At 39.5% G+C, this 9,049-nt stretch overlaps 1 long non-coding RNA gene across 1 annotated transcript; it reads left to right on the top strand.

The window, feature by feature from the left end:
* The first annotated feature begins 410 nt into the window (after positions 1 to 410).
* On the top strand, positions 411 to 4,872 carry LOC148127669 (uncharacterized). Its single transcript, XR_015744348.1, has 3 exons — positions 411 to 681; positions 965 to 1,065; positions 4,433 to 4,872. It is a non-coding gene; the product is annotated as an uncharacterized LOC148127669 (long non-coding RNA).
* Positions 4,873 to 9,049: the final 4,177 nt, after the last annotated feature.

The raw sequence follows: 9,049 nt of genomic DNA, 5'->3' as shown, positions 1-9,049 counted from the left end.
TTAAGTTGTTATAAATCAAGCCTGTCCACCCTAATGTGACAAAGAGGAGCGGGGTGTCTTGGTGTTTTGGCAGATAAAAGAACAAAGTGATTGTAAAGCCAATGGCTTTGCCACAACAAACTTAACTTTTCCTAATGGGACCATTGCTTGGAAGTACTGACACATGTGCAGGGAAGAACACAAAGTGAATAAGTACAGTTAAGCTCCCTGCTGGCAGATGACTCTGCAAGGTCGGATTTCAAGAAGAATGAAACAAGCATGTGTAAACTTAGAAGCAACCATCTTATCCTTTGATAATGTTATGGTTGGATGAATTTCAGTTGGCTTAAACATGCCACATGCAATATTGGCTTGTAGTCAAAGGGTACAATCCAACTTAATTTAGTTATATTTTTCTTCTCCTCTTCTGTTAAAAAAAAATGGAACAAAGGTGGAAAGGCCATAATCTAGGGTAAATATTCAAATACAGAAGTTTCTTCCTGGCTTCAGGTCAGAGGTGGTATTCTGCAGGTTCTGACCAGTGCTGGAGAACCAGAAGTGGAAATGTTGAGTAGTTTGGAGAACTGGCAAATACCACCTCTCACTGGCCCTGTCCCCATCTATTCTCTGCCTCCTGAGTCACAGCTGATCGGATGGGTCGTCTTTGGTTGCTGTGCACAGGAAAATGGAGCTGGAAAGCAGGTTAGTGGGGTGGGGAGGGAATGGGGATTTTGCAGTAACCTTCCCTTGCCACAGCCACCAAGCCATGCCCACCAAGCCAAACCACGCCCACCAAGCTACGCCACAAAATCAGTAGTAAAAAAATCTGAATCCCACCACTGAGTGATTAGTATGCTTAATTTTTTTTTGTCGTCTTCAGCATTCATTTGCTTTCTCCTGCATCCATGTCAAGCTCTTTGCAAGGAAGTTGACACAGAAAAAAACAAAACAAAATTGTCATATGTCTTTATCTATGCTTTTTCAGGTCTGATATCTTGGAAAACCTGCCAGCCAATACACTGGCAAAGAGCCAGGATGCAAACTGTGTATCTAAAGGAACGGAATTGTAAATTATATGAAACAAAGGTTTGTGTTAGTATATGGCAACTCCCTCTCTGTCCCTCCTTATAGTACTCTTTTTTCCTATATTGTTTTATTATATTAGTTTTAGCTGGCTCATTACACAGAAGAGCTTACATTATCCCACTATTATTTAAATCTCCCTCAGTTTCCTTTATTATTCAAATTTATCCCTCCATAATGTTTATGATAAACCAATATATTCACCATTATTCTTCATTTATAGTTGATTTATGTCTTGTCTTTCATTTGGAAGCTCACATCAGTATATGTAGCCCTCTGCCCTTACATTTGTTTCCATAACAATCCTGTGGAGCAGGTTGGACTAAGAAAGAGTAACTGGCTCAACGTCATCCCAGGAAAGGGGGAACAGAACCTGGGTTGACCTGTTCCCAGTCCAACATTTTAACCATTATATCACATTGAATCTTATGGCCAACACAATAACTAATACGTGGATAAATGCTCATGTTTTATACTGTACCTTATGCCAGTATAAATCCATAGCTAACACAGAATCTGAACTCAGGCTATTTTTGTGCCAAAAGTTATGGAGGCAAACTTTCAATTATTTATATGGATCCAATAAGTATAGGACAGAATATGGAAATAAGCCACAGAAAAAAGAACCTATATTTCAACTACTGATGTATTTAAACATGTATTATCAACACAGAAGATAAAACATCTAGCTTAAAGCTCACTTGTGCGAAATCGCTTGGCGACTTTAATATGTGTGGAACCCAACTCCCAGAATTTCCCAGCCAGCATGTACACAGTTGAAGTCCCCACATTGTTAAGTTTGGGTACCTCTGGTCTATGGAACTGTAGCACGTTGTCCCAAAGACCAGAGTTTCCCAAACATACCAATGTGTGAACTTCAACTCTGTGCATGCTGGCTGGGAAATTCTGGGAGCTGAGGTCCACACATATTAAAGTTGCCAAGTTTGGGTACCCCTGCTATAGATCACGTGTCAATTCAATTTTTGGAAATAATACTTCCCATTCTCTATATAGAAAGTTATACACAGTGGTTGAGTGTGATGAGAATCAAAGTATAGCACACTTTTAAATATAAGGGTGGGACAACTTATATCAAATAGTGGATTGTCCTCTGGTTATTTGGATTTTAACTGTCATCAAGTTATCAACTTGGGTCAAAACATTCAGATTTCGAAATGACGTTTTAGTAATCTCTAGCACTAACTTGAAAAGAGAACAACTCAAACATTTTCCAGTTCAGTTTTGGCCATACGCCCAATGAAGCAACTGCTTATCTGAAACTGTGATTTAAAAACATTTACTATGTGTGTCAGTATTATGACTAATTCCATTGCTTCACAGCTATAATATCCAGATTGTTTGCTCAGCTGTAAGGTTGGCTATCATAGAATAATATTGCAGACTGCTTTGGTATGCTGTGTTCCATACTAGAAGCCCCATGTTTTCTGCTATATTCTTCATTTTGGGTAATACAGAAGGTGAATAAAGAAACTCTTGGAAACATTGTACAATTACCATGCAGATATCTGAATTCTTGAAAAGACCCTCCAATAACATATTTACTATATGTAATCTATGTTATATAATCTATGCAATATGTAGATTATGCAAAGAAGCACATCACATTTTTCAAAAAATGGAAACATACCTGCCATTTCAGATAATTGGAAATGATTAGTCATAGAAAAGCACAGAGAGAAGCTAATAATCAGAGCACAACCTGACTGAAAGACCCTTGATTCATGAGCATTTTACATCATTATTCCCTTGATTCTCAGAAGGTTATTGTGAATCCAATACTGGTGTTTCCATTTTGGTGCTCTGAGTCTGGAACACTGGAAGAAATAAATGTAGCTCCAGAAGTGATTGATTGGACATGTGCCACCAGATCAGGGTCAACTCTTAGCAACCAGATAATTTTGTCCAGGACAATCTTTCTCCACCCTGTTCCTTCAAGTCTTCCAATGATCCACCCTTTGCCAAGCTCCAGAAGTACTGCCAAAAGTATTTTTCCTTTTATCCTACCGATTACTGGATCACTGTGGGGGCAGCGGAATGGGGAGAGGCATTAGTAGTAGAGATAGGAAGCAAACCACGCTCATATCTCTTTCTCTCTCCTACAAGGGTACAGTTTGTGAAACTGTACCGAACATTGTAAAATGTTCAATATTTCCGCATAAACATAACCTAAAATGTGATCTGATCTCTATACAGATCACAAAATTAGATAAAGAGAATCCAATTAAACAAATGAGTCAAAAACATTATATTTGCCACTTCCTTTTCCTGTGGACTTCCGCAGATGTATGCCATTTTTGATTTTGATTTTTGATTGTATGCTAACTCTCTTTAGGTAACGTGGGTGGACTTGATTCTATTTGCCCACCTTAGCAGTGAATGGACTGGAAGAATCAAATCCAAATTATCTCAACGTTTTTGCCCTGCTTATAAGTGTGGATCTCAGCTCAACTGTCCAGAGACAAATTCTGACCCTGGATCTGCGAGTGGGAGAGAAACAGCTAATGTCTTCTCACATGCTTTGTGCTTTTAAAACAACGTCCCTGTTTAAGGCAAATCCAGTTTCCAGTCATGCAAAGATGAAGTGGGGCATTAAACAGCTCCCACCTGTTACCGCTGAGTGCAGTGGGAAAACCAGCAGATGGTAAACTGAACCGACAGCTTCTGAGAAACTCGGTTTGAGGAAGCAGAAGAAACAAAGCTTTGCAATTAGTGATTCGTGACAGGTCCAGCAGCCCTCCTGCTATTAATGCAATTAGAGTCAATGTCAGGAGAGCATGAACTTAAAACGCCCATTGTTTCAAGGAGTTTGTTACTGCTTTAGTCCTCCTCTTAACAGCTGATCACATTGAAATAAGTATAAATAAGGCAAGAAATAGCTTGTTTTAAGTTCCTTGTGGAGGAGGAGGTGGAGATGGAGGAGGTAGTTCTTTTGAACAATGGTATTTATTAGGGCTGTGCAGGGACCCCAACTCAACTTTGCAGCTGGATCTGGTCTCCAGTAACACCACATAATCCATCTTATGTTGCTGTTGGTAGTAGGTCATCCAATCTACTTCTGATTCTGGAGTAGAAATTAGGAAAAATGGAGCAATGTCCTGTCATTACCCAGCGTGGAAAAACTGTAAGCACCTAATGGTCCAAAAATGGGGGAAATGTGCAGGAAATGCAGAATACCAAAACAGAGTGAAGTGGTCCAATTTCCATAGGAACTGTGCATGAGGTGTCATATATATCAGTCCGTGCCAGGTTCAGTTTGGGGTTTTTGATATATAGCTCCTCTGTTAGCAAAAATGGTTGCTAATGTTAGTAATAAAGCTAACTTATTCAAAACAAATTTCTCTCCCCCCAGCAGAGTACAAGGTAACTACAAGTAGAGTGGACAAGATAGCAGTGGAAGAGACAGGAAAAATGAAAATAAAAAGCCAAGGGGAAGAATGTGTTTCAAATGAACCTGCAGGCAATTTTGAACAATTACAAACTTCCGTTAATTCCTTGAAATCATTTTTAACTAAATAGTAATAGTTCTTCAGCCTTGTTTTTTCAATGTGAATGAACAGATTAATCCAATTTTCCTCAACCTGATCTCCACCAGATGGAATAGATCACAGTTCCCATCATCCCTACCTAAATGGCAATATTCTGGGCCACATGAACCTTAATTATTAGGGCACATCTATAAGGCATCAGGATGAGGAAAACTGAATTAATTGAAAATCTGAGGTTGTAATACATGACAATGTAAAACTATGTTAAGACTGTCTACAAACAGGATTTATTGAGTGTCAATAAATTTAGGACTTATTAGGACTTGGATAGGATCCTGATTATTATTTTTTAATGAAATATGAACCTTGTTCATTTTGCAGCAGATTGTCTATTAAATAAGTAATAAGCAAATGAACAAAATATGTGAGAAATAGAATGTTTTCCACATGTTATTTTTAATGGGTCAATTTCCATCTTCCATTTCCTGCTCCTCTTCTCTACTTAGTGTTGACAGATTTTTTGTATCTAATCCATAAATAATGTCATTAAAAAGACACATTATGTTAGATATATACATAAAGAGATTAATTGCAAGAAAAAACACTTAACTGCTGCATAAATCTTGGTCTGTCTAATAAATCTGAAGAGTTTATATTCTTACCATTTACACAGAAATGCATGATTCATCACCATAGAGTATTATTGAAAGGGGAAAAAAATCAAAAGCTTAAAAGGTTTTCCTCTTTGGTGTAAGAAAATAAAAGATTTGGGGCACAATGCATTTGTGAGAATTTTACACTACAAGGCAAGATTCATTGAAATCAAATTCATGAAGGTGCATCCGTGTACTTTTCATTAATTTCAACCATGAATTTCCCTCTGGGCTTTGCTTTTTATATTGTATAATGGCAAGGATGGAAAATTAGTGTGTTGAAACACTTTATTTTTACCAGATGAATTGGACTTCAATTCCAGAATTCCCAAAAAATGTACTCAAAGGCTGGGAAGATCTGATCATTATCGGAATTGAGAATGTTCTTATTCAGTCATGTTCTTATCCTCTTAGTAACTACTTATAAAATGGAAACTATCTTTCCAGGTGCCATAAAATTGTCAGTATAATTTATTTAAAGTGTTTATGTTGGCCTATCAGTTGCGATTTATAAAGTTGGTTAAAACATAGCAAAAATCAACAATATGATAACAACCAAATCAAGTATCAAAGTGGGAGAAAACAAAACAGTCTCAAAAAGGTTCAGAATTGTTCAGGATGAAGAACATTTTTTAAAAAAAGCTTCAAATGGTTTTTGAAAAAGAAGCCAAACATTTGATCAAGGAGTATCAAATCTATTAAAAACAAGTGCAAGCAGCAGTGTCTTTTGCGGACATCTGGAAGTTATCAAATACATGTAAAATAATCTGAACATTCAAAACATATAGTAAAGGGTCAGTATTGCTGTTGTCAGACTCTTTCTGTTGGATGGGGCTTGCTTAAATCCTAAAGTTGAAGATAAAACCTGGAAGATCTTGCCATGGTGATGGGAAGACTTGAGAGACAATGTCGTATTCTTAATAAATCCAGCAATGGGCCCCTTCCTAGTTCTAGGTGAAAGACTTTCCTTCAAATTGTTGTCATTTCAGACTTTGCATTCATTTGGAAGAAAAGGCTTTACTGTAATGTTATATATAATGTTCATCATGATGAATTTTTATAAATAAATATTTGAGAGGAACAATGCCCCGCATGGTATGGGGGATGGCTTAGTCTTCTGAAATGGAGAGTGGCATGTCCCTGCTAGCATGCTGTGATCTAGATCAGCAGTCCCCAACCTTTCAAGCTTGACAGACAGGTGGGTGGGAGAAAGAGGATGGTTCTGTGTTAGTGGCAGGCACATGTGCTCACACCCACAACCATTTGTGCAAGTGGAGGTGCATGCATACCGCTTGTGCAAATGGAGCTTTGTGCACAAGCACGAGCACCTGCCACTTGTGTAAGTGGAGCTGCATGTGTGCTTGCCCTCCATTTGTGCAGCCCAGATCTAAATGGCCACAGCCCAGTAGTGTCTTACAGCCCAGGGATTTGGGACACCTGATCTAGATGGTAGAAGCTACCTGAAATATCAACTCTCTTACAGCCATCTAGGATGTAAACAAGGAATACAACCTGGACTCTATCCGCTTCTTTTCAAGTGCCATTCTGGACAAGGCAGGATATCTATCTTTGGAGGCCTGACCAGTGGTGGGATTCAAACTTTTTTACTACTGGTTCTGGGGGCGCGGCTTGATGGGCATGGCAGGGGAAGGATACTGTAAAATCTCCAGTCAGAGGTGGTATTTGCCAGTTCTCTGAACTACCCTGTTTCTCCAACAATATGGCCTCCCCCAATAGGAAGTCCCAGAATGTTTTATAGGCATGAAATAAAATTAAGCCCCTCCCCCCAAATTAAGGCCTATATTAAAACATGCAAAATGGGGGGAATGGTGGAGGGGGCTTGCCGTTAGGAAGTACTTTTGTTGCACACCCTGATATGGTGCTGCCTGCGTTGACTCTGATACGAAGTGCCCCCACCAACGCCGAGGTCAACATCCAAGCCGTTGCCGCCCGCCCGAAGATGCAAGTGGGGGGGAATTAAGTCAACCCTGAAAAGACGGCCTAGCCATTTTTTCGGGGCTCAAAAAAAAAATAAGACCCGGCCTTATTATATGAGAAACATGGTACTCAAAATTTCTGCTACCAGTTCTCCAGAACTGGTCAGAACCTGCTGAATATCACCTCTGGGCCTGACCTATTTCATTCTTATCCTTGTGATTTTCCAAGGAATAAAACAATTCTTGAAATAATCTGGGATCCATATATATATATCACACCTCACAAATGGCAAACAGATGCTATAGTCAAAAAGCAATGTAACACTCAGAATCACCTGCACCAGTTTCTATGGATTGGGGCATATTTCATCCTCTTTTAATGTTCTGCATTTCCTGTTCATTTATTCCACTTTGATTTTAAAAAGCCCCATCTTTTTGGACCACGTTTTCTAAGTTCCATAAAATAATGCATAGATATAGCTTGTGGGCTTAAGAAAAGATGTGTGGTATATTGGAATCAATGGATGAGTGCTTGGAAATCCCATGGATTATAAAATGAACTATTTAACAACCAAAAGACTTAAGAAAGATATATTGCCTAAAGATACTTTATACCAGTGATGGCTAACCTTTTCCACTTTGCGTGCCAAAAATGTTCTCGTGTGCGCGCGCTCGCATGCCTGCACCCATGATGCAATGCACACACAACTCTGCCCCCTGTGCATGCACACACAACCCCCTGCATGCACACCGTGTGCCTCTGCACATGTGCATGCAACCCCCTGCACACTGCATGCCTCTGTGCATGTGCATGCGCCTTCCATGCATGCGTCTCCTCCTGTGCATGTGCAGCAAATACCTGACAATCAGCTGGCTGGCAGGGGATGCACATGCATGCACAGTGGGGCTCTTCCGGGCGACCTCTCACATGCCGGCAGAAGTGGCATTGTGTGCCACTTCCGGCATGCATGCCATAGGTTTGCCATCATGGCTTTATACCAGGGGTGGGATTCTACTGGTTCAGACCGGTTCTATAGAACCAGTTGTTATGGTTCCTGCTAGTATTGTTATTTCCTGGATCTTATTAGAAAATGTTAGAGCAGATTGGCTCCTATTGTCACCCATTAGCTGGTGAAATTTAATGAATCCTTCCTGGGATACAGGAGCTGTGGTGGCACAGTGGTTAGAGTGCAATATTTGCCGGCTGCCTTTGCTATTGCCAGGAGTTCAATCCTGACCAGCTCAAGGTTGACTCAGCCTTCCATCCTTCAGGAAGTTGGTTAAATGAGGACCCAGATTATTGGGGACACATGCTGATGTTGCAAACCACTCAGAGAGCGCTGTAAAGCATTGTGGAACAGTATATAAATCTAAGTGCTATTGCTGTACCTGGTTTCATGCCATATATTATTAAATGGGAAATAACCAGGAACCTGCTTCTTAAATCAGAGAATCCACCCATGTTTTTAATGACCAATACTATGCATAAGCTTGATAAGAATAGAGGAGTAATGTTTGACAAGCGCCTGCTTTTCCTGAATCTTTTCAACACATGTTAGCCATAAAAGTGTAGACATGCTTCTGTCCTTTCTACTTTCATTTTTGACAGGCGTTTAGTAAGAAGTGTAATACTAAGAGAATCACAAATTATATGTGATTTGTTTCTTATGCACAGATATGGAAATAAAAGCTAGGAATGGCAATGGCAAATAGGGAAGGACAGTTCTTTCATCTTCTTCACTTCCTTCCTATGACAATATGCAGAAACCAGTTGCTCCACAATGAAATCTTGACACTTCCCAAGTGGATTCCAGTATTGTGTAATATCCACAGCAATTATTTCCTCTGCCATAAAACTTACAATATGTCTGTTTCCACTAAAAGTCCATTT

This window comes from Pseudonaja textilis, chromosome 1 (assembly GCF_049901715.1).
Source record: "Pseudonaja textilis isolate UNSWEBS1 chromosome 1, rPseTex1.2, whole genome shotgun sequence".
In the NCBI taxonomy this organism is placed as follows: Eukaryota; Metazoa; Chordata; class Lepidosauria; order Squamata; family Elapidae; genus Pseudonaja; species Pseudonaja textilis.
This window is presented reverse-complemented; position numbering and strand designations above follow the sequence as displayed.